At 45.3% G+C, this 26,825-nt stretch overlaps 1 long non-coding RNA gene across 1 annotated transcript in view; it reads right to left on the bottom strand.

The window, feature by feature from the left end:
- Nucleotides 1-26,825, bottom strand: part of LOC144762834 (uncharacterized) — a 78,275-nt gene that overhangs the window by 15,351 nt on the left and 36,099 nt on the right. The window contains exon 3 of the long non-coding RNA XR_013596148.1: nt 3,937-3,995. This is a non-coding gene — a long non-coding RNA (uncharacterized LOC144762834). The remainder of the gene's footprint in view (nt 1-3,936; nt 3,996-26,825) is intronic.

Genomic DNA, 26,825 nt, shown 5'->3' with positions numbered 1-26,825 from the left:
TTGAAAGTTCCGCTTCCCGAAGCGCCCTGCCTGCTCTATCCAGATCATCCAGGAGAACGCTACGCACTCCTACCTGTGCTCCTATGCAGAACCCCCTCAAAACTACCTTGAAGGCATCCCATTCCGTAGCCCTCGCCTCGGTCGTGCCTGCATTATCATCAAAGTATTGTGTAATTCTCTCCTCTAGTGCCCCCTTAAACACAGGATCCTCGAGCAATTCAGGACGCAGTTTCCAGGTGGGAACACATGATACATTGGGGAGCCATCGCAAGGTCAATAGCAAAGGGTTATGATCCGACACCGTGCGTGTCAAATATTCAGTACGCACCACCACTACCAGGTCTGAGGAGCAAAGTATCGCGTCAAGCCGTACATGGAGCTCGTGCATCCCTGAAAAATAAGAATAATCTTGGTTGTGCGGGTGCTGTGCACGCCATATGTCCGTCAAGCCCCACCTCTCCTGCCATTCCAATCTACCTTTAGTTGTACGATGTATCAGGGAGTCCCTTAGCGGTGGGTGAGATCTATCTAATGAGGTATCTAATATCGAGTTAAAGTCTCCCCCCATTAACAGTGGTCCTGTCAGTAAGTGTGCTAGAGATCCAGATAGCTTCGCCAGAAAAGCCACCTGCTCAACGTTGGGTGCGTAAACACTGCAAATAGTTATAACTTTACCTCCCAATCTGCCCCTCACCGCCACGAACCTGCCCTCTGGGTCAATAACCTGTTGGGTCACCTGAAATGGAACTCCGGCCCTGATCCAAACCAGTGTACCTCTTGCATATGCTGAATAGGTTGTATAAAAAACTTGCCCTCTCCACCTACGCTGCAGCGCTATTCCCTCTGCTCGTGTTAGGTGTGTCTCTTGCAGCAACGCTACCTGCACTCCTCTACGCACCAAATAGGCATGAATTTTATGGCGTCTTGTCATGCTGTGGAGACCTCGCACATTCCAGGTGATGCATCTTATATTAGTCAGATCACCCATTGTCCCTCAGCGCTTCACACACTCCACCATCTTTGCAATCCGAGTTCCCAGCGTATGGGAAAGTGCTTCCCTCAAGGATGAGTCCCCCCGCCCAACTCCCAAAACTAAAACAAAACAGTCCCCCCTCACCCCCCCCAGAACAGGACCTAGTGATCGCCATCTAGCATCCGTCCAAACAATCCCTTTGAAAACCATGGAATTAACCCCACAGGAGTCGCTGTGGGTATGTCTTAAGGGCTCAGTGGGGGGGCTGGTTGCCAACGGGCAGCCGCCCGGACCCCAGACTTGTCGTCGAGCGATCGAGCCTCGTATAGTGTAGTGCTCCATCGACAATCTCCCTCCCCAACCGCAGTCAGGTTCCCTTCCCTACCAACCTCAGCCAAACTTCCCCTGCCGGCCAAGTCTGGATCCCATACAGCTCACCAGTTGTCATTTAGCCTTCATCCATCATCTCTTCCGCCGTGGCCGGAGTGACCACTGGTAGCGGCATACTGTCTGTTTCAGAACGTTCGGTGTCAGAGTGTCCATCGCCTTTCTCGGATTCCTCTTCCTCCTGCGAATGCGTGCCTTGTGTACCTGATATAACCAATACCAAGTCCAGAACCTCTTGCCGCTCTGCTGTGGTTACGGATTGAGGGGGCTTCCCCCGCCCTCTTTGTCTGTTCCGAATGCGTCTCGATTTCCGTTGTGGCAAGCCATCGGGGTCATTACCTGGTCGATGTGCAAGTACGTCTTTGCCGGACTTGTATAACTCCAGCCAGGTGCAGGCATCCTCTGGAGTGTCGAAGAACTTAGTGGTGTCGTCAACAATGACTCGGAGCCGGACCGGGAAGAGCAGGGAATATTGTAAGCCTTCAGACCGTAATTCCCTGCTGAGGAGGCCTGGCCGGAACTCTGTGAGCTCTCTCTAGCGTGTAGAAGGTGGATAATCCCTCCGGTGTCACCGTTTGCCTGAGCCAGTCCTCGAGGTATTGCACCATGTCCCTCCCTTCCACTTTCTCCGGCAGACCCAATATTCGGATGTTATTGCGGCGATTGCGCCCTTCTACCTCCTCCGCTCTTCTCTCCAGCTTGTCCAGGCGGTCCAACATAGTAGTCATGGTTGCCCGAATGTCTTTTTGTGCCGGTTCCAACGTGTGGACCACATCTTCCACCAACTTAACTCTATCGGCCAATTTGCCGTGGTCCGCTCGAAGCAGCCCCAGGCTTGTGGTCACCTGCGCGATATCGTGCTGGAGCGCCGATCGTGTATCCGTCAGCGCCGCCAAGATTTTGTCTAGGTGAAGCTGAAATTGGGGATCCTGCAGCTGTCCAGGGCCCAGCTGCTCCCCAGTGTCCGTTGACTCAGTATCCCCTAAGGGCGGGGTGCCACCTTTGGTTCCTTTGGGTTTTCTCATGACCGGGTCGGTTGGGTAGCCTCCCCAGTGGTTGCTTGGCTGTAATGTATCCAAACTGGGGGTCCTACGCAATAATCGACCTCAGGCACTGTCGCCCGGGAACCTCTAGACTTCTCCACTAGCCTGCAGGGTTCAAGGGCCACCACTCGCAGCACGGTAAGAACTGGTTATAAGGAGGCGTTTGTGCAGTAGGGTTGGGAACTTCAGGTTCAGGGAAGTGTGAGGGGTGATGCTCCCAGCAGCGTCTCCAGCAGGCACGATCCACCAGCCCAAGGCAACAGATCTTGGTGATCCTCGGAGCAGCTATCGCGTGGGTGAACCGCGAATCCCCATCTGTACCTTGTCGACCAGTGGGCGCCACCGTTACCGTCCAACTTGCGGCTGTGTCTTATCCCAGTCACGCGCCCACGCTCATCACAATTCACACGAAAGTTCCCTCCGTGGTTGCACCTCGCGTTCCCCTTCTGGGCATAAATGTGGCGTTCACCTTCTTCGCTCTGAGGGTTCCAGCCGCCACCCCTGCGATCCGTGATTACCGAGGGGGGGGAAGCGTTGTGCCCTCCCAGTAACAACCGGGTATCCCTCTTGCCTGAGTCCACCCGAGGGTCTCCCGTTATGGCGCCTCCTTCTCTTCCGATTCCCACAAGTGCGGTATGTGCCGGCCGTCTATCCCCCCCTCTTACGGTTGGCTTGTGTTCAGCAGCGTAGATCGGAGGAGCGGACTCGCCCAGCGTGAGTTGCTCTGACAGTGCAGCCTCCCCGGGGACCACGCCCGACACTTGGTTTCTCTGCGGGGTTGAGGCTAGGTGTTGCCGACCTGCAGGCCGTCGGCGCTCCTTCACTGCTCTGGGGTCGGCGGAGGCCAAGCCAGTCCCGTGGCCGCCATTTTATGCATTGCGCGGAGTGGCGGAATGTTTATGACCCGCAGTGGCCAGCAATGCGGGACGGTGCAGCTCGGTCTCAGTCCAGGGGACGCTTCACTCTCGCTGAGCCTGCTGGGCCGTAGATCGGAGCCGCAAGCACCCTCCATGGAACAACTCCTTCACTAGCCTGTAGACGGACGTGAAGCCGTCAACCTGATCCGCATGGATGGTGTACACAGGAGCCGCCGCGCAGGTCTCTCCGATCGCTGGTCGTGGTTCGAGCAGCCACTTCCCTTCTCGTCGGCGGTCAGGGGGGTCTTATTCAGGACCCAGGTCCCGCAAGGTCTCCGCTCGCTCGGGGGTCAGCTTTCCTGCCCGGCCACCATCTTAACCGCAGCTCCGTGCAGGGCAGCCGGTCTGTGTTCAGCTTAATTAGTCTGCCGCCAGCTCCGCAGGGACAGTCCGCCACTGGCCCGCCGACCGAGGACACCCTCCCACACAATCTTCAGTGGGTTAGGGGTCGGTAATGTTGATTTTCAGGATTATTGGAGGCTCGATCGCGGAGCCGAGCGCTCAGGCGACCTCCTCCATCGACGCTCAAGGGATGCCCCAAGGGTTTAAAGTATCATAGTATTTTTGTTTTTGGTTTTGTATTACGAAACTTAATTGCAGAATATAGGAACCGTACTTATCTGATAGTCTTGTGTTTCTTTGAACCATCCAGGTGATTCTTTTGTATTCTAGTTGCTATAAAAAAGAGACATTGGCATTAGAAAGTTAGTCCAAATCTTTATCAAAGTTATTTGCATGATATTAGACCCCTAGTTATTTTTTCCTTTTGTCCCATACCTCCTCTTACGAAGGGAAATTAGTTTTTTTGTTTTTCCCTGTGTATAGGAGTACGGATATATTTTTGTTTTGCTTATGGGTTCCTCCATACCTAGGTCAGCATTTCATCTTTCTAGTCTCATATATTAAGTATTGTAGTCCTATCACTCATTGACCTTAGTTAGAACTGGGGATCTCTAGTTGGCAATGGCTTGCACCTTTGTCCAAATAGGGACCCTTGCTTCTAGTCAGAGGAAGGGGACTACACTCCTAAATAACCCCTTCTCAACCCTGTGGTAACTTTGCACGAGCAGGAAGGCTTATCTCAGAGGCAGCTTGTAAAGCATTTATGATCACATACAGTAATACAGTGAAAACACTACAGATGGACACAACACAAGTTTTATAAAAAGAAGTATTCTTTATATAGACTAAACACAAGACCCAAATGACAAAAATCCACAACACAGTATTAAGAAAATGACTTTAAGATGGTAGAAATAGCTTAGTTCACTTTAGATGGTAAATGACGACACGTTTCTCACAAAGTACCTTTGGATGCGTCACGCAAGATAAACAAACGGTTCGCGACTCTATAACTTTGGAGCCACAACAGGCCCTATGACATTCTTCTCCGGTGATGCGACGGCGACCCTTGTGGTAGCGACGCTCTTCTCCGGTGATGTGACGACACACAGCTGCGACGGAGACACGCTTCTCCGGTGATGCGACGGTGACCCTTGCGGTGGCGACACACTTCTCTGATGATGCGACGGCAACAGCTGCGGATGAGACGTGCTTCTTCTCGTTGAGTCGCGTTTCCAGCTCCCAACAACACGCAGGCTTCTGCAGACAGAATTCCCAACAAGGAAATTCAGGGGGGAGCTGGTGGTGAAGTCATGTATCCCCAAGACTTCAGCAGGAGGCAAGCATAGTTCAAGCCCTTGAAGATTCTTTCTCCTTTCCTTGGCAATAAAGAAACCACTGCAAGCCAACCCCACAACGCAACACACTGGCATAATGGCAGTCCAACTAGGCAGATTGTCTGGTTCTTCTCCTTGGCAAAAGGTCCGTCTTGACGTCCAGAAGTGATCCAAAGTTCTGGGGTCTGTGTCCCCCTTTTTATACACACTAATCCTTTGTCTCTGAAGGCAGAGAGTGTCTGTACCTAGTCCAAACCACTTCTGGGTGCATTCTGCCAGTGCACAACTTCTTCCTTTGTCATTGTGGGCCAGGGTCATCAGACGCATCACGGGAGGTGGAGCCAGCATTGTGGAAGGCAGGCACAGCTCTATTCAGGCCCAGATGCTACTCCTCCCACCACTCCGAATGCAGATAGGTCTATTCAGCCTACTGCTGACTCACCCTGCCTCCTGGAGCCACCCCAGCCCCTGCCACAAACCAGACATGCAATACACAACCTAGCAGAGGCAAGCTGGATTGTTTAGGCAAGAGAATAGGGCAGGTCAGAGTGGTACAGTGCAGCAGGAATTGCAGCAGGATAGGCCAGTTAAGAATTGAAGTAGATTCTGTGATCTGAGGTACTGTGAAGAACTGGGATTTCAAGTACCCAGCGGCGCCAGGGACACACCCAAAGTCCTCTGGGTTCCCTTGCCTTGGTATACAGAGACACGGAATACTTCTAGGTGGCGTCAGAGATCAAATTTATTAGCTGCAGCTAGTAGCAGAAATCCCAGTAACACAACACGGTGTACAACTCAAGAAACTGCTCAATTTTACTAAGGCGAGACATCCCTATTTATACACAAAAAGGTACATTTAAAATGCACGCCCCTGCACCAAAATTCAACCAATTGAAAATACATGACATCACACAGCATCATATAGTAAAGCTCATTTTACAGTGTCCCAACCCACAAGTTAATATTTAGGCATATCTAAATAATAATCTGGAAGGCCCGGACAAACCCTTAATTGAAAGCCTAACCCATGAAATGAAGAAACAGTAAAGAAAAGTAGTTTCAGATAATGTGCAAGATAACAGAAACGTAAAGAAACTTAAAAGTTAACAAATGTCTTGAATGGTGATTGGAAAAGTGGATAACGATCTTGCAGGGAAATTGGCTTGGCAGGGTCAATTCCAGGTGAAAAGCCAGCTTCTGAAATTAACTCCAGCGCACAAAGGAAACCTTAGTTAATGTACACATGACCCACAAAAGGTCATACTGCTTTGCACGCAGACTAACTTCTGAGGCCTACGTAAAAGGCAACACCAGATGGCAGTCACGACGCATGGAAAAAAACCATGTTTAGAAAAGAAAGTCGTGCACTTTAAAAGCACGCAAAATCACAGAACCTCAGACCCTTCTTTTGCCATTACGTAGGCAATAGCCTAAACTCATGTCAATCTGAATCTAGGTCTATATCTATTCTCATCAGGTCATCAAGGTGTTGCTGTAACATCATCTTATTATCCTTCACTTCTCTCGGGACTGGTCTTCTCACACAGATCGTAGCACAAAGACTACAAATGGCGGGACCACACTGGATGCATAAAAAACACGAGAAAAGGATAGCTAACGCCATACCAAGGAACATCAGAATCTTCCATCCCCATTTGGACAACAATTCCCATAACCATCCCATCAACGACCAGTCTCCTTCGTCCACATGAATAGACTCAGAGATCTTATGTAGTCTAGAGATGGCTTGGTACACTGTCGGGGCATTATCTGGTATGAAAACGCAGCAACTAGATCTAATCAATTTGCATACCCCACCTCTATCTGCAAGTATAATATCGAAAACAAAATGGTTCTGTAATGTCATAAGGTGATCCGCTTGAAGCTCAGCTGTAATATTGCTAAGGGCATCTGCAGTCTCATTTATAGTGGCCTCAACCACTCTCGTAAGCTGACGAATATTCCTACTATTAGCCATAGGACCCAAAAGGGTAGGAAACCCTTAAAGAAGTCTCCAGCTTCTTGTGCGACAGTATCTTTCGCATCGATTACACCTCTACCATATCTTGTCTTATGGTAATCGGAAACAGCAGTGTATGTAAGGGGAAGCAAAAATGCCACGTAACATGTGCCGGAAAAATCAGATGGCAACCATGTGTATGCTCTATCATTACAGACAAAATACGTGCCTTTAGCTGGCACGAATGGAGGAGATTTCTGGGACGTATAAACGTATGTGTGAACACACACACTCTTACCAAGCTGAGCTCTCGGATTCTGACCATTACCTTGCAAACAAAGATGACCTCGGTGGGGTATAATCCAAATAGGAGGAGACCTTCGCTGCCTTTCTTTCTCCATCAAGCTAACACTATATGTCGTCTTATTCCAACGGACATATGCTCGTACCTCATCTTTAGGGATAGCATTATACGCGTCAATATCTCTAATCATATCGACTATTCCCCGTATCAAAGCATTCTTGCTCACCTTATCGTTAACAGAACGCACTGGAGAGGCTTCGTTCGCATAGATAAACATCGATTGGAGTGCCCAAACTGACCCATTAGGTGAAAAAGGCAAAACCAAATATGGCATTCCCTTGTCTGTAGTATGTGGCATAAGACCACACACCCAACAATGTGTGGTATTTATGACTAGCTGATGCTGATGCAACATCTGTATAAACGAATTATTCACAAATTCTGATCTTCGTGTCTGTTCATGTTCAGGTAACGTATGAAACTCATGTGGAGATGCAGTAGAAAAAGAAAGAGTAGGTTGGGAGGTAGATGTAAGCGGAAATTGTGTGACATAGAAAATCCAACCCACACAAGCTAACGCAATATTCACAAGCATAAGAAAACACATTATTAAAAAACCTTTGCTACGAACCAATGTACACATTTTCATTTTGAAACCACTTTTCTCAACACCTTTCTCAGACCCAAAAGACTCCATCCTCTAACCGTGCTGTTCGTGGCGGTTGGGTGTTCCGTGCTAAGGAATGCGTCTGCCAGTCCAGGGAACGCCCTGAGACCAACCAGAACCTCTACCTTGTGTCTTCGGCTTGCACTCCCAAGTCTTTACACAGCGACCTTACAGCTGAGTCCGGATGGTGACTCGAAAAAGGAAAAAGCAAAATAAAGTCTCTTGATCTGACGAGGTGTAATTCACTATATAAAAAAATTCCAGTTTCAACTTTATTTGTCCATATGTACAGTCTTTCGCGGTCTTAGATCGTAGCGTTCTTTATTAGGTACAGTTGGATCCTTAAATAAAAGTTCCGGATTGGTGGTGTCAATCTTTAGATGAGGAGGCACAGCAGCTTGCAGAACATCATCATCCTCGCGTTCTGACCGTGTCCATGTCAAATGAGCATCACTAAATGGAACAAATATAGGAGTTTTTTTACATTCAGAATCGGCTATACCTCCCCTCACCCACTTGTCATATGGTAAGGGCAATGGAACTTTTTTACAGTGGGTGGCATGCACCCAGTTCTTCTTGCCAGCTACTCTAACAGCAGTTCGAGTCACTAACAAAACTAAATGCGGTCCAGTCCACCTCGGCTCCAAATTTTTTGTTCGTTGAAAATTCTTCGGGAGAATATAATCGCCGGGTTGGATTGTGTGTCCTGGATCCGCAGTTGCTGTCGGTAGACTGTCATGGACCTGTTGGTGGAGAACACGTAATTTAGCAGTCAAGTCATGTAAGTAATCTACCAACATAGGGTACTCAATACTGCTGTATTCTTTAGGACGAGGCACACCCCAAACATTCGCAGGACGACCAAACACGATTTCATACGGACTAAGTCCCACTCGAGAATGCGCAGTCGTCCTTGTTGACAAAAGAGCGAACGGCAAGGCATCCGGCCATGTAAGACCAGTGCTCGCTTGTACCTTAGCTAATTTCAGCTTCAAGGTACCATTGTAACATTCAACAAGTCCAGCAGACTGGGGGTGATTCGTTGCATGGAACTTTTGATTTATTCCCAATCCAGCACACACTTTCTTAATGATTTGACCCACAAATTCACTCCCATTGTCCGACCATACAATTCTCGGCAAACCATACCTAGGGAAGTACACGCTCAGCAAAACCTTGGCTGTAGACAAGGAAGTATTATCTTTTAGGGGGTAGGCCTCTATCCACCTGGAAAAGGCACAAACAACCACAAGGACATACTTCAAATTATTGCATCTCTCCATGTGAATGTAGTCTAACTGTATCACTTCAAACGGATAAGTTGGAGGAGCAAAATGACCAGCTGGAGTTGGAGTTCCCCTACCAGGATTATATTTCAGACAAATCATACAATGTTTCACCACGTTCTCTGCACATTTCGGAATTCCAGTATTCTGCCAAACTGGAGCCAACAACTTGCATATTCCCTTCGAACTTATGTGAGCCATTCCATGAGCCATTGTAACCACTGGGAGCACATACGCATCAGGCAACAACCATCGCTTGTGTTCTGACAACTCAACCCAACAACCTGTCGTATCCAACATACCCGTAGTTTCTCTCCAAACACTCACTTCTTTCTCAGTCGCTTCAGCCTGAATCATTTTCACACTTTCTATTGTGTCTTCACACATTCCACCAGCCATAACCCAATTAGCTTGGCCTGCAACATATATACGGCTCATCATGTCTTTCGCCGTTTCCTTCGCAACTTCATCTGCAAAAGCATTCCCTCGACCAACATCGTCCACAACTTTCTTATGCGCACTACACTTCACAAATGCATGCTGCTTTCGGAGAGTGAGAGATTCCAAAAGTTCATTCACTAACTGCCCATGCTGTATTTTTGTGCCATGCGAAGTAAGGAACCCACGCTCTCTCCACAAACGCCCAAAACTATGGGCAACACCAAACGCATACTGGCTATCGGTGTAAACATTCTGACAACACGCACGCTCTAGTCAATGCAATCAACTCTGCTGCTTGCACAGAATTCTGTGGTATGCGTGCTGTCTCAACAACTGTATGTAAAGTTGTAATAGCATACGCTGCAGTCGTTTCACCATTCGGAAGCTTAAAACACGAACCATCTACCCATAGGGTACCATCAACATCCATAAGGGGAGTATCCCTTAGATCGACTCTAGCTTTCGTTTCTTCCTCTGTACGAAGAAAACAATCATGCTGTTCCTGAGGATCCGTCTCTGTAGAGATCGGTAACAACGTAGCTGCATTCAGCACATTACATCGTTTAATGTGAACATGACTAGCCAACAATGTCAACTCGTAACCTGACAGATGTGCACTAGTAAGGTGCTGTGTCTTAGTCCTGTTCAATAAGGTATCCACTGCATGTAGGACCATCACAATCAAAGTATTGTCCAATACCAAACCAGCAGACTGTCGAATAGAAACAGCCGCTGCAGCTGTAGCTCTCAGACAACTCGGCAACGCCTTAGCAACTAGGTCTAACGTTGCTGAAAAATACGCGCATGGACGCTGCTTGTCCCCAAAAGATTGTGTCAACACTGACAATGCACAACTTTCTCTCTCGTGCACGTACAACGTGAAAGGCTTACTATAGTCTGGAGTACCCAACACAGGAGCCGAACACAATGCATCGCGTAGTTCAGAAAAACTTTTCTGACATTCGTCAGACCAAGGAAGAGGATGCGGAGTATCTTTCAGAGTCAATGCCAACAGAGGTTTCGCTAGCAAGGAAAAATTGGGGATCCACTGTCTACAATATGATGTAATACCTAAAAAGGCACGCACTTCTCTCTGTGTGGATGGTACATTCATTTGCACAATCGCTTGAATTCGTTCTGGGGTCAATCTCCTTCCTTCCTTCGACAAGAGATGACCTAAGTAGGTCACTTCTTGGCGACAATATTGCAACTTTGAAGGTGACACTTTATGATGAAGGTCAGACAAATACCGCAACAAAGAAAGAGTAGCCTCTTTACAAATCTTTTCATCATCAGCAGTAACCAACAAATCATCGACGTACTGAATAAGAGTAGCACCAACAGGTACACACAAAACCGTCAAGCTGAGTTTTCAACGCTTGACTATAGATGGAGGGACTTTCACAATAACCTTGGGGAGCTCTCTTAAACCGGAAGCTTCGGCCTCCTAATGAGAAGCCAAAAATATCCCTACTCTCCTCAGCAATAGGAATACTGAAGAAAGCATTCTTCAAATCGATGACAGAAAACCGAGCTGCCGAAGCAGGAATCAAAGTCAACAAAGCAGTGATATCAGGTACCACAGGAAACTGTGGCACTACTATCTTATTGACCTCTCGAAGGTCGATCACAAACCTGTACACAGGTGGCTGAGAAGCATCAGTACGGTTAAGAACAGGCAAAACAGGACTGTTACACACATTACCTCTCGTTTCCTCAACTACACCCTTCTCAACCAGATCATAGACAATCGCTAAAAGAGCTCTCTCACCATCGCTCGAAATCTTGTATTGGGGAATACGAGGTAGCCTAACATTTGACTTAAGGGTGACAACATAAGGTGGAATCTGCAAAAGACCAACATCATTTGGACCTGTAGCCCAAAGTGTATCAGGAAGCGAACGCAATTCCAGTGGCAAACAATCCTTAGACAAACACATTGGAGAAATCACTTTCTTACCAAGGGTAAGTTGTACTCCCGAAGGAGAACAATGCAATGTCGCATACAATCTTTTTAGCAAGTCCAAACCCTACAGATTCTCACCACAACCAGTCGTTAAAATAAGTGGAGCTTCCAATTCACAAGGGCCAATGGTAAGGGACAAAGGACTAGAAACCGGATTACGAACTGGGGCGCCTGAAAATCCTACTGAAACATTGGTCAAGCCAGACAAAGGTTCGCCAGGAAGTTTAGAGTGCATAATAGAACTCTTCATCGCACCAGTATCCAAAAGAAAAGGTTCTACCACACCTGATGTAATCACTTCAACATAAGGTCCACTCTGGTCTACTGGAACTGACACTACTCCCTCTCTTTGTCCTTGGCTGTCCTAGTTATCATTATAACCAGAACTCTCACCTTCGACATAGTAATCCTCAACATAATACTGGGCAGACTGACCACTCAGAACATTCTGTCTGTCAAAATAATTCACAGAATTCTGTAGGGAAGAGGAACGCTCATTCTGAGGGATCACACCACGTCCCCTACCCCTAGGAGCTTGCTGAAAACTACCACAACCTCTCTGACCAGATACACCATTCGCACGCTGTAAAAAAGCCGGGCAACTATTCTTGTAATGACCTTCCTCTCTGCAATAAGCACACTGATTAGGGCCAGGAAAGAATCGCTGAACATAAGGCTCAGGCTTCTGTAACAATCTCTGAAATTGTGGAGGTTGCTGAAACTGAGGCTGATTCTGACGAGGCAGATAAGCTTGCTGCAAAAGAACTTTCGTCTTTAACTCTTTAGTTTTCTTCTCCACTTTATCCTTCTCATCTTTATCCCTATTCTCGTAATACTGTGCAGTAGCCAATATCTGGGCCGACGAAGAGACAGCCCATGAACTCTCAGAGTCCTTTAACTTATTAGAAAGCTCAGGAAGCAAATGAAAGACAAATTTATCCAGAAACAACCTTTGACCACCCTCCGTACTCATATCCTGACCACTATGATCAATAAACGTCTCTTCAAACCTAGTGAAGAAATCAGATACACTCTCGTCTCTCTTCTGCTTACATGCTGCTAACTTATCCCAATTTACTCGTAAAGCAGGCATCATCGTTTTCATCAGATTAATAATTCTACCTGGTAATTCTGAAACTAGAGGTTCAGGTTTAGCACCTCCCTCCTGTCTACCATCTGCGGCAACAATATTCGCCCAGGTATCACCTAATTCAGCAGCATGATTCTCATGACGAATCTTCGCCCACAAAGGTTGGGGGACTACATTACCCATCAACGTATCGATGTCAGCTAAATTCATAATACACGCTTCAACTGTCTGGGACAACTCCTTGTAATAACCAGCAGGATTCTTACGAGGGTCAGGTAAGGTCTGCTTAAGAGCCAAGACCTCTGCTCTCTTCCAAGGGACATGTACCCATGTTCGCTGAAAATACGGCAGAATAACTGGATTAGCGTTTGGGCCCCCTTCCTTCCAAATTGAACTTCTCTCATTGGATACTGTCTCGCTTTTTTTCTAACAGAAGAATCAGGTTCGTACAATGTCTGAGGCGGAAGGCTAGATCTAAAAGACAGTATCGTCTCTACGGCGTCTGTAATATCAGATTCTACTATCATCCCTTTAGCAAAATCCGACTGAACATCAAGTAGTTCCTGCGGGATCAAACCCAAATCATTATCTTCCCATTCCTGACGCAAAAACATACACATCACATTAAAAACATACCTTTGCTTAGGCGGCTCCCACTGAAAGAAAACATCCATAACCGCTGGCAAACTATACCTTGAGCATTTATAATCCATTTACGAGCCAACAAATCCAACACAGCCCGTTCCTCAGAACCAGGAAGCTGACTACGACTCTGCTTACGCTCCGAAACAGGGGTCATATTCAGTGACCCAAACAATGGTGACAACAAATTAGAAACCGTTTCTGTCATTCGTTTTCGAACAGAAGGAGAAGAAGCAGACATAAGAACAGGAGAATAAGTATTTTGAGGCAAAGAAGGTGTAGGGACAAGAACAGTAGAAATCGAAGATGCAGAAGCAGAAGGCAAAGGAGTTTGAGGCAAAGCTGGTAGCAAGGCTGGCGACCCTAGAATGGGTTGCGCAGGAGGAGGCAAAACCATCTGTGGAGCACCGGGTGGCTGAACAACAGCAGGAGGTTGAACAACAAAGGGTGGAACAACCGGGGGTAATAGAGGTGCAGTAGCACCCTGCACATAGGGAGGTGACAATCTCAGTAAATGAGAGATCAAAGGATCTTTTTCAAGGTCTTTAATCACTTTTGGAGGAGAAGACGGCAAGGCCGGATAACATTTATCTATGGCCATACAACGCTGTCTATCTAAAACTTCACTCGCACGCTCTTCTCCATCTTCCTTAAACTGTCTAGCAGCTTGTAGTACTGGCATATTCTTATCTTTCCTATCTCTCTTTGCTTGTTTAATTTCTCCATGTTTGGCTTCCTTACGCCAAAGGCGGAAAGAGTCAAACATTGCCGGCCGGGCTTTCTTCTTAAATAGCTTAACTTCTAGATTGTCTAAAATCCCTGTTTCAAAACTACCATGTGGGGGCCATTGCAAAACACCATCCTTTTAGTGTAGTGGACCCATACTTCATTATAAGTAATGGGACCCACTCCGTGTTTAGAATAGAGCTCATAAGTCGGAGTTCCAACCGGAGGTATCGGACATGAATCCTCCAATCGGGGATCCCTGTTACTACCACAAACAAACCAATGACCAAATTTACCAAGACCAGGCATCTTGCTCACTAGTCTGGTTTCAAACTTCAAAGGGAATCAAAAAATGATACACTCGTAAATATACAAGCCCTTCGGATTTGGGTACTGCAGCAACCAAATCAAAACCAAGGAACCAAACAAAGTCATGGGAGGGACCCACTTATACTTAACCAAATATCTGTCACGCCACCAGAAGACCGTCTATCGTCTCGCTTTACAAAAATCAATCGGAGGGTCCAAGACAAGGCGACAGTCAGGGCAACAGTCCTTCGTAGCCATTGGAAAGCGGGAACCCTCGCAGAAAAGACATTCGGTCCACGTCGACATGCAGGGGTCGATGAAGTGGGGGCCCTCCTCCAGAGTTTCCTCACGTGGCTCCTCGCAATCTTCGGCTTGGACCGGTACCACTGAAGTCGTCCCACGTTGGCCGCGCCAACTGAAGAACTGGGATTTCAAGTACCCAGCGGTGCCAGGGACACGCCCAAAGTCCTCTGGGTTCCCTTGCCTTGGTATACAGAGACACGGAATACTTCTAGGTGGCGTCAGAGATCAAATTTATTAGCTACAGCTAGTAGCAGAAATCCCAGTAACACAACACGGTGTACAACTCAAGAAACTGCTCAATTTTACTAAGGCGAGACATCCCTATTTATACACAAAAAGGTACATTTAAAATGCACGCCCCTACACCAAAATTCAACCAATAGAAAATACATGAAATCACACAGCATCATATAGTAAAGCTCATTTTACAGTGTCCCAACCCACAAGTTAATATTTAGGCATATCTAAATAATAATCTGGAAGGCCCGGACAAACCCTTAATTGAAAGCGTAACCCATGAAATGAAGAAACAGTAAAGAAAAGTAGTTTCAGATAATGTGCAAGATAACAGAAACGTAAAGAAACTTAAAAGTTAACAAATGTCTTGAATGGTGATTGGGAAAGTGGATAACGATCTTTCAGGGAAATTGGCTTGGCAGGGTCAATTCCAGGTGAAAAGCCAGCTTCTGAAATTAACTCCAGCGCACGAAGGAAACCTTAGTTAATGTACACATGACCCACAAAAGGTCAGACTGCTTTGCTCGCAGACTAACTTCTGAGGCCTACGTAAAAGGCAACACCAGATGGCAGTCACGACGCATGGAAAAAACCCATGTTTAGAAAAGAAAGTCGTGCACTTTAAAAGCATGCAAAATCACAGAACATCAACTGTTATCTAACTGTCTTTGTTATTTTTCACTGTCCCTCCTGCTTCTGCTCAAACAAGTGACAGACAGCCCCAGTTTGCTTTCATTAGGACAGAGAGTGCACCAAGCCAGTATTCTTCCCATGTTTGATATATGTGTTGTACTATATAACATATCAATGTATTTGATATATGCTTTGCATCAGAAGAAAATAAATAACACATTAAGGTAGCATTTAAACAGTTATGTAATCAATCATGTTCAGGATGTCAAATTCCTGGATGTATTATCTCTCCTGATGCAATTCAGAAGGAACTTAGTGGTGCCCTCGGAAATTAAAGACCTTCATAGTTTTCTTGGATTGGCAAACTTCTAAAAACATTTTACAAGATATGTTTCTACTACTATTGTGTCTATTGCACAACCCTTAAAAACAGGGCTTACATTGACTAGCTTCTCTGAAGCAGGGGAAGCCTTCTAGCATTTGAAGCATTGTTTCACTTCTGTCAGAGTATTGAAGGACCCGTACCGAGAGTCGGGTCTCAACTTTAAGGATAATTGACAGTGACCGCAGTGATCTACGTGGTAAACTTTGCAGGCGAGTGTATTTTAAGTGTGATATTTTTCAGACCAAGGAGAATCCTCTCAGGTAGCTAAGAGGCATGATCCTAATTGGACAGCACTTTAGGGAGTTCAAAGTGTCCTATATGAAATGGGTGACAGAGCATGATTAAACACACTTTCATAAGGACACTTCAGATAGAAGGTGGCCCCAAGGAAAGAAACTGACCCTCAAGGTCCCATGGGCTGGATGGCCTCACTTGAGGTCTTGTGAAATTAGAGGTTCCCAAAAGTTCTGTGTGGCAGAACCTATCCATGAAAGTTGCAGAGATGCATGGAGGTTGAGAAGGAGTTGCTGCACCTGAACACTTTAATTCCTGAGTAGACCTAAAGAGGGTGACAAACTGTGATTCACAACTGCAGAGTTAAAAATCCAGGTGGGCAAGTTCCACACACTGGGTGAGTTTGATTGCTCATGCAGCGGTGCGTAAACACCCACTTTGTATTTATAATCCTTGCTTATGAGAAGATCGGTTGGCAGTAAAAAAGGCGCAGTTACTGGCAGCCTTGCTTCTCGTAAGCAATGACCGTAAGTACAAAGTGCATGTTTACGCACCGTTTGCAGGTTTTCAAAACACATAAATAAAAGGCATTGTCATCTACAATGCCAATAGCTCAAACTCTTGCCAATGCCAGACAAATTGCATTGCAAATGCTTGTTACAGATTGCGATCTACCCAGCAAGCTGTAATCTTCTAGGTTTTGTAGCTGAAATATCCCTGTAGCAGTACCTAATTTGAGCCAGAGGTTGCCTATGGGGCTTATTGGCGATCATTTTTGGGGACCAGCACTTATTGTTCCTAATCAGACATTGACCATGAGCAAGGGAGAGAACAATACACAAACGGGAAAGAAGTAGAAGAGAAAGACACCAAAAAAGTCACAAAGAGAGAAATCCAGAACCTGCAGGAGTGAGATAAATGGGCAGGGACTGTATGATAGTGGATGAAGAGCCATGAGGTTGATTCAAGAATACGCAGCCTTTGTACTAGGTGTGCCAATGTTTTAAAGCACTGGGTGCAGATTTCTGAGCAGAGATTTGGGCACTGGCCCAAATCTCTGCTCAAATGAAATTCTGCTTACAAATGAAACACTGCCTAATAGTCTGTGAAATGTTCACTCCTGACTCGCACAGTGTCATGTTTGCCATTTGATGATTTCAATATGTGTAGAAGGAGAATTGCATAGAGGGGATTACAACTACACAGATCCTTATGATTGGAGAAATACATAATGATTATTAGAAAGTTCAAGGAAGTGGCAAAAAGGCTAGAGGCGACCACAGCACCTGTATAGGACAAACGGCCCCATCACACAGGGGCTTAATTTCAATATAGAAGTGGACATCGAGGCTGCCCAGACAAGAATTACGTTTTTGGAGCTGCTGTGACTTCTTGAATACTGGGCAAAAGTCAGATCTAATCTCACTTTTGCCAACTTAACCTTGACTTCAGTGTCGTATCTCTAGTGACACAGGTAGTTGTTCAAATCGACTGTAACGCTGCATAACTATTTACAACAAGGGGTGGTGATGGACAGAGTCTCTGAATTAAGCAGAATACTCTCACCCAGTCAAGAGATCAGGGCTAGATCCAACACCGTTTTTTAGCTCATTGCACCATCCCAGCTTCAGAACCTGGCTGTATGCAAATTAGTCTGTCCCTGGCCCAGTGCATCATGGGAACAGGGCAGACCAGACTACAAAAGCCAATTCTTACACTGGGAAGGAAACAAGCTTCCGGGGACCGGTTTCTGGCATTTCAGCCGTCTTCGGCCCGGCTTGCTTGAATCCTGATGGTGCAATGAGCAAGGGACTCACATCTGAGTATACCCTTCCACGCTTAGGGTGGACAAAATTATTTACAACAAGGGGTGGTGATGGACAGAGTCTCTGAATTAAGCAGAATACTCTCACCCAGTCAAGAGATCAGGGCTAGATCCAACACCGTTATTTAGCTCATTGCACCATCCCAGTTTCAGAACCTGGCTGTATGCAAATTAGTCTGTCCCTGGCCCAGTGCATCATGGGAACAGGGCAGACCAGACTACAAAAGCCAATTCTTACACTGGGAAGGAAACAAGCTTCCGGGGACCGGTTTCTGGCATTTCAGCCGTCTTCGGCCCGGCTTGCTTGAATCCTGATGGTGCAATGAGCAAGGGACTCACATCTGAGTATACCCTTCCACGCTTAGGGTGGACAAAATTATTTACAACAAGGGGTGGTGATGGACAGAGTCTCTGAATTAAGCAGAATACTCTCACCCAGTCAAGAGATCAGGGCTAGATCCAACACCGTTTTTTAGCTCATTGCACCATCCCAGTTTCAGAACCTGGCTGTATGCAAATTAGTCTGTCCCTGGCCCAGTGCATCATGGGAACAGGGCAGACCAGACTACAAAAGCCAATTCTTACACTGGGAAGGAAACAAGCTTCCGGGGACCGGTTTCTGGCATTTCAGCCGTCTTCGGCCCGGCTTGCTTGAATCCTGATGGTGCAATGAGCAAGGGACTCACATCTGAGTATACCCTTCCACGCTTAAGGTGGACACAATTATTTACAACAAGGGGTGGTGATGGACAGAGTCTCTGAATTAAGCAGAATACTCTCACCCAGTCAAGAGATCAGGGCTAGATCCAACACCGTTTTTTAGCTCATTGCACCATCCCAGTTTCAGAACCTGGCTGCATAACAGCAGGCATTATTCATGTGCATTAAACAGCATTTGCATGTTTGGAAAGAGTTCCAAAGAGATTTTAGTAGGATATGTGAAAACATAATCGCCTATTCCTGTGGCTCATGTTCTCTTAACGGCCGCCTTCCACAAGATTAACCAGGCACGTTCACAAGGAATGTAAACAAAATCACCTCCACCCTAGACTACACATTCGGGGACTCAGATTTTTGATAAAATCTTGTCTTTTTCAGTAAAATCTAAAGTAGGGAGCGCCCATTTTTCCCAGCAGATCGAGTCTCTAATACATCCGAAAAGAACCCCCAAAGGCAATGCGTTAATGGCCCACCCTTGTGCCTACAATCAAAAACGTTTGGCCTGGAATGGAAGAATGGCACACGTAATAATGAACTACATAACCACATTCACTTCTCACATAACCACTGTTCAACAGGTGAAGTGGACTAACTGGGAACTCCTCATAGCGGGACTCGTTACCAACTGGCTAGCCAACCCTCCACAAACCCAACAAGCAAAGGGGCCCCTTGGTGTACTGAAGCCCTTCGGAGGGAAAAAAGGGCCATTAATAAGGCAATTAGGCATCAGCGAAAAAATAGTCTAATGCTCAGCCACTCCATCATAGAGCAAATAGTGACACTAAGGCGTGCCTACAAAAGGCAATCTGGTCAGCTAAAAAAACACATCAAGAAAATATATGGATAAAATTGTTTCACACAAGTAAAACAAAAAACAGTAAACAGTTCTGGGCAGAAATTAATACACTCGCAAATGGTAGCTTTCGTCATTACGATGCTGGAATCTCAGAATCGGATTGGATAGAGTACATTCAGGCAGTCCGCCCAGAGCAACCCACCCATAGTGCCACACTAAAAGGTGCAACCACTGAGAGCCCAGCGCCTATGGCAAGCTCCCCAGAGGTAAACTGGCAGAAAAAATAGCAGGTTGGGCAATCTTTGAAGAAACTGAGATCAGACTGAACCTGATCCGAACGGTCTTCCTAATGCTGTATTTAAGTATGACCAAATGTGTAGACAACAAGAACCCCCTGATAAGGATACAGTTCCTGGGTCAGGGCAAACAGTATATGACAAATAAAAAACCCAGGCAACCCACAAGCGCTGGCAAAGTTAAAAAAACAAGACAATAATAAATAATAATAAGGCACTGGAGTAACATAGAGAATTCAATTTAATAAATTTGATAAAAGTGTCATGAAAAAATTCATTGACATAATGATGAATTAAAAAAACACAATAAAAATATTTCTTTCAATAGATATATCAATTATACATGCAATTTGTATTGATAATGTTCCAATGATACAGAAGGGAGATGGTTTCCGTCTACGCGTTTCGACACGTTGAATGTGTCTTCCTCAGGACACTACCATCATGTTTCAACACCTGTATCTTCGGATACTGAAGACAAACAGCCGTAATAATGAGTCTGGTCAAATTCTAACGGCAGAACCTTTGTCTTTGGGATACTGCCAATGGATGATAGAGCCACTCCTTGGGCTGAAGTATAATATCAGCATATTGCCGCGCTTAGCCGGTTATGATAAAAACATCCTTGTTTGCTGATTTTCCGAAGAATCCGTTTGTTTATTTAAGAAATGTTCGCACTTCAGATTTAAAGGGTCGGAACAGGGTGTTCTATAGCGTGAGTGCGTCTGTAACCACGTCAAAATGCTTAATGTGTTTTGCAGCACAAACGGCTATTGATGAAATGTCTAAACCACTAGGACCCGTGGTTGTCCAAGCACTGCGACAAAAAATAAAGTGCTGGTTATCTGATATAATGTACCGAGCAATCCGGCTATTGATGAACTGTGTATACAGCTGGGACCCGTAATTGTCCAGGTGCGGTGGCAATAGATATAATACCGGCTATCTATGTTAAGATACGCGTTACTGGCTGGAGTGGCATCTCGTACTTCGTCAGAATAAATCGAAAGAAATATTTTTATTGTGTTTTTTTTAATTCATCATTATGTCAATGAATTTTTTCATGACAATTTTATCAAATTTAGTAAATTGAATTCTCTATGTTACTCCAGTGCCTTATTATTATTTATTATTGTCTTGTTTTTTTAACTTTGCCTTCGCTTGTGGGTTGCCTGGGTTTTTTATTTGCCATTTAAGTATGACCAAGCCTTTTGCGCATCATATTTGACTCCACTATCCAACTGGGCATTCACCTCCAATATAAATCCATCATCATGGAGAGGCAGTGTTCTTCATCCCATCTTCAAAGCAGGCTCATGGACAAACCCCGCAAACTATAGAATAATTACCCTGATTGACGTTGAAGCCAAACTTTACGCTGCCAACCTTCTGACACCTGTTTTGTCGACTTAAAATCAGCATTCGACACAGTCCCGAGAGGCATCCTATGGGCAAAAATGGCAAGATGGATAGTCCCCCAAACCTCCTTCAGGCCATCATCAATCTACACTCCGATACCTAGGTAGAAATCAAAATAGGTAAGAGTGATAGAACGACCTGAAAAATCCCAACATCCATTAGCCTTAAACAGGGATATGTCCTTGCCCCCTGCCTCTTCAATATTTATACAGCAGACCTGGAAGCCCTGTTATCAGAAGTCTTGAGTGATCCACCAAAACTCGCACACAGACCAGTGCATAGTTTACAATATGCAGACAATATTTTCTTATGTAGCCAGACCTCCATTGGCCTGCAGTGCCAAATAACCACCCTCCACAGCATTATCGAATCCTTAGGCCTGAAGCTAAATTACAGCAAAACCAATGCCCTCTGCTTCCTGCCAAAAAAAAAGACACCAAAATTTAAAATTTAAATGGAAAGCTGCCGGGAACAAATTCGACCAGGTCAGCACCTATAAAAATCTAGGGGTGGAAATTGATTCAAAGACTACATTTTACGGAGGGCCTTAGCAAATAAGCTATTCTTTGCCCTCAACCAAATTTGTTTTAAAAGATGGGGAGTTCATCTCAGTCATATCTACTGCAAATCATCGCTGCCAAATTTTTACCTTCACTGACATATGGCTCGGAACTCCTTATGGGCAAAGATGGAATGCTTCTCAACAACCTACAGTCCGCCCTGTTCAAAAACATCTTTCGCCTACCTTGACATACCTGCCAAGCACAAGTGCTTCTGGAATTCGGGCTTCTGCACCAGCTCCCGGTGAGGATGGCCGCTTTAATCAAATTGTGCTGGAAGATGAGAGCCGCCTCACCCGAGTCCCTGGCCACTTTGTGCTGGTCCGAAATGAGAAGCCAGCATACTAACAACAAGCATTGGCATAGCCAATAGGTCTCGCCTTTGGGACCTTATAAGTATTTAATTATGCAGCACAAGATCCTTGGTGCAACATTAACTGTTGCATGGCTAAACACTTATAATGTCTTGTGCTGCATAATTAAATACTTATAAGGTCCCAAGGACATTGAAAGATGAACCAAGTCACAAATATTAGCATGCTTCAGTTGGCTCTGCTGAATTTTAATTCTCCTATATGAACTGGCTAATAATATATAACAGGTTACAAAAACATGCATAACTGTTTCCAAAATAATTTACTTCTTAACTAAATTTGAAAAAAGACACTTATCAAGGAACTAATAAAAAATACAAAGTTAACCTACCTCCGTTGCACATTTTGCATGCACGGCTACGGGAACTAGGATAATAAAATTCCCCAAATTATAGAAATAGAAGTCCTCATCATGCACACTGCTCGTCTATGTCTAGAACTACTAGCTCCACCCAGAAACCTAAATGTATTTTCTTCCTGCGAGCGTTTATAACAGTGAATTGGCTTTTGACAAAGTGATGCTGCCTGGATATGGGCGATGGTAAACTCTTTTCTTAACACTTGCATCCAAGATTAATTTATTATGCACTGTGAGATGTTTCTGTTTAAGAAGTGAATGTTACATTAACAAAACAGTTACCCTCACTATATTCCAGACGTCAAATATTAATGGGGGAGGGTATTTGACCAAAAAGAAATGTACTAAAGGAAGCAAGTGCGAGCTGGGTTGGCAGCACAGGGAGTCTGGCATTTTTTTTGTGCCTGCTCGCTCTGCTCTCAACTCACACATATCTAGTTTTGAGTAGAGTAACTGCCCGTGGTGAAGACTGGGGGCACTAGATAAATGAGATTAAAGCAGGTGGGGGCTTTGAACTCAGCTTAAGTAACACAGTACAGTAGCCTCCAATGCTTAAATTCTAGGTCACAGCATACATTAGCTGTACCACCCACTTTCAGTCTACAGCTAAAATAGTGTTTAGCGTTAGGATTGGTTGCTGTAAGAACTGGAAGTGCTACAGTTACGGAAAATGATGTCACTTTAAAGATCAATAGCGGAAGACGGACATTAGGCTGAAGTCACCGACTGTCTGTGTAAGCGGTTAAATTGAATCAAAAGAGGGAGAAGGAAGAATTTGTGATCCTTTCAGCTTCCTTGTTCATTATCAAAAAATGAAAGTGGGGAAACACCTCTTCGTTTTGAGGGTGGGTCTAGGTATATTATCCTGACCTGTATCAAGGTCTATGAGTACCTTGTCGGAGTTTATTTGTAAACTTTGTCGGGCGGCCAGAAAGTGGAAACCTGCTCTTACGCAGTTGTGCACGACTTGTGCTTACGACTTGTGCATACTCTGCCTCTCTGGACCCAGATCCGGGTCCAGAGAGGCAGAGTAAGCACAAGTCGTGCACCACTGCGTAAGAGCAGGTTTCCCCTTTCTGGCCGCCCGACGAAGTTTACAAATAAACTCCGACAAGGTACTCATAGACCTTGATACAGGTCAGGATAATATACCTAAACTCACCCTCAAATCGAAGAGGTGTTTTCTCATTTTCACTATCAGTTTCTAGGTCCTGAAGAAAGCCTACTTGACCCCCCCCAGTGCAGACCAAGGCTGAAACATGGCGACCTTTTTATGGACTCTAAACAGTGCAGAAGCCCCATAACTTTCCTTCCTATGCACAAAAAAACTTTTTAACAAGCCTGACACCAGACCTAATAAAATTTCGTTCTATCTGGTTACCCAAGCTTTTTTATCAAGAACTTTTCTCACTCACAATTTTTTTCATTACTAATCACTACTGTACTAACCAGTGGTTCACCTCCGGGTGGAGGAAGCTAAAAAACAAAGGAAAGGCGGAGAATCAAGATATACCGCCATTCGAGCCCTAGTAAGTGAATGAGGTTTTTTTTATCGGTACTAGAACGAATAACAACAAAACCCTGGTTACTCAGGACAAGTGATCCTTCCCACTTTGATTTTGTGTAAGTTGTTACACAGGTTTTAATTTTGATGAGGTAAATGGCGCAGGGAAGCGATAACAGTTTAATGGTAGGTTATAAATTGTATTCCTTGGGATTTTTTTGTCACCCGCGATGCTCTCAGCTCGCATTCATCGGCAATGATAATTTGAACACTAAAATATTTCACTGTTGGAGTTAGGACCGCAAATACACCTGCTGGACTGTTTTGGAGAAAGTTGTAAGCATTGATTCTTGGCATCTATGACGAGGAACCACATTCGTATTAGTTTGCCGACCTCTGTTATGTAGACGAATCAAGCAGGTGTGTGGTTTTAGATGTTTATCTTTTTTTCCTTCCAGCTGATTGCTCACAACGCTTGACGTCAGTAGACTTATGTGCCCTATTTTGACTAAACGGCTTGTATTTTAGTTCATGTCTGTTATAGATGCAAAATTCAATTGATACAGTTTTATTAAGTGTATTATAAACACAAAGTATTACATATTTGTACTATAAATTGCACTAGGAAATACAATTCGGAACAGGCTCAGTGCGTAGGCTATGCAATAAAGAAAACAGCATCCTGTTCTTGGTACAGACCGAGATGGAGCACAAGTTGGTCAAGAGACGTCATTAGCATAAACGGAGGTCTTAAACAAGCCCGGGAGTGCTGCGTGCGCGAATTCGCACGCAGTCTGCTCTTTTTCAAAGCACATACTCGTGCTTGTGGTGGGCCCTGCGCACTACCGCAAGGTGGATGCTGCCACAAGCACGAGGATGTGCTTAAAAAAAGAGCAGTACGATGGCTAACGGTCTCCTATGCAGCGCATGCGCTGCATAGGTGAGACCTAAAATTACTGACTGACAATGCTCCATCAAGCATTGACATCTCTCAACTTCCATGAGGCCTGGGACTTAAATATCAGTCTTACAGCATTTATTAAAAAGATCGCCAACAAAGCCGCCAAGCTAAAATCGTGGTCACTTGATAGAGCGAAATTAGCAGGCAAAAACACGGCTGGATAGTCCTACAATCATATAGTATCTAGGGGCCCCAATCATACCTAACATGCCACATTTCTCAAACTATCAAGCATTTCTATTGAATAACACGAATGGGGGCCTTTCCTTCAAAAGACCAGGTTCCGTTCTGGAAACAAAGATGACCGAACCTTCTTTGCCATCTATGCGGTCAATTTGACGAAAGTTTATTAAATTTCTTGTGTATTTGCCCCGCTGTAAATCAATTAAGACAGAAATTACTGTGCCCAGCCTTTCACGGACTTAAGTTAAGATCCTGCCGTAGAGCAGTGCTGACATCATTGACCAGCAAATCAATTCAGCTCTCCTATAGGGCCGCCAAGTTCCTACCACAAGTGAATAAACTATTAATAGTCAATTCAGTCACTTCAGACAAATAATGGCCACTGTGGGGCAGGGAATTCTTAGCCAAAGTTTCTTGTACTTGTCAGTTGATCTGGGCGTTTATAATCCATCACCAAAAAAAAAATAACCATCAATCAGGAGGCCCCAGCGCCTCACTTAGTCCGGTCAAACTTACTTTCGCAAAGCCTGCACATAATTTGAGGTCCCCCAAGTAGAAACCAGAAAAACCTTATGGGACGCAGCACTTTATGGGCTACCGGTTGTAATGCACTAGAACACCCTTTTAGCAAAGCACAATTCTCCAATAATTAACATCTTTTAATTCACACTGTGTTTAAATCCCCTTGGGCTCCAAGATGCATTTGTTTGCAGCACCTATGAACAAAAACAACATGGAATGTTGCTCTGCAGGCTTCTACCGGCCCGTAGAAGCCCGGAGCACTTCATTGTATTCAATGGAGAGCTCCACATTCCAATGTTCTAATAAATGTTCTGTCACAGCGCCCTTTGTTCCTGCCGTACTAAGGACGACCTTGCAGGTGGGTCGTTACTAGGTGAGTTAGGATAACCGTTCACTTCACGCTTCAAAGTGACGTCCATACATCTACCCAAAATAGGGTGACCAACCGTCCGTAAATTTCACGGATAGTCCGTAATTTGGACCTCACATCCGTTGTCCGTGAGGATCCCTTTTATGGACGCCTTTTGTCCGTAATTATGGCCAGTTACAGGGAGCAGCATTGCTCCCCTGCGAGAAGCCTCAGCCCCCTGATGGGGCCCCCTTGCAATCATCCTCGAGCACAAGAGCAGCCCCACCCCGCCCATTGTCATTCTGTATGCTTCTAATTGCCACATAGAGAATGACAATGGGACAGTCAGGGCCGTCATAGCACTCGATACTACTCACTTGGCCATGAGCTTGGCCCCCCCATCCCCCTCCCCCTCCCCACAGCACATGGTTGGAACTAAAACAGAGGTATTTTATGTAGGACTGAAGCATAACCAGTGAGATAGAAAACTTTAGCCTTCGCAGTGTTACATGAATGAACAGATGACAGTATAAGCCAGCAGTCTGAGAATCGATGCTGGCTTTTGTCCAGCATGAGTGAGGTTTTATATATCAAAAGTGGCACAACTTAGTGCCATAGTGAATGGGAGCAATCAGAATGGCACCTGCAACTACAGTGAGCACTAGGGAGAGCATTAGAGTCATTTCACTGATGGCACATCTCACATACTTTTGATGTGGCACAGGTATGCCTCCAAGTGGCAATGGTGCCCCTCTGCCATCTTCTATCCATGGAGC

The sequence above is a fragment of the Lissotriton helveticus genome, chromosome 6 (assembly GCF_964261635.1).
Source record: "Lissotriton helveticus chromosome 6, aLisHel1.1, whole genome shotgun sequence".
NCBI classification, from domain to species: Eukaryota; Metazoa; Chordata; class Amphibia; order Caudata; family Salamandridae; genus Lissotriton; species Lissotriton helveticus.
The sequence above is the reverse complement of the archived record's forward strand: the minus strand, read 5'-3'. Positions and strand labels throughout refer to the sequence as shown.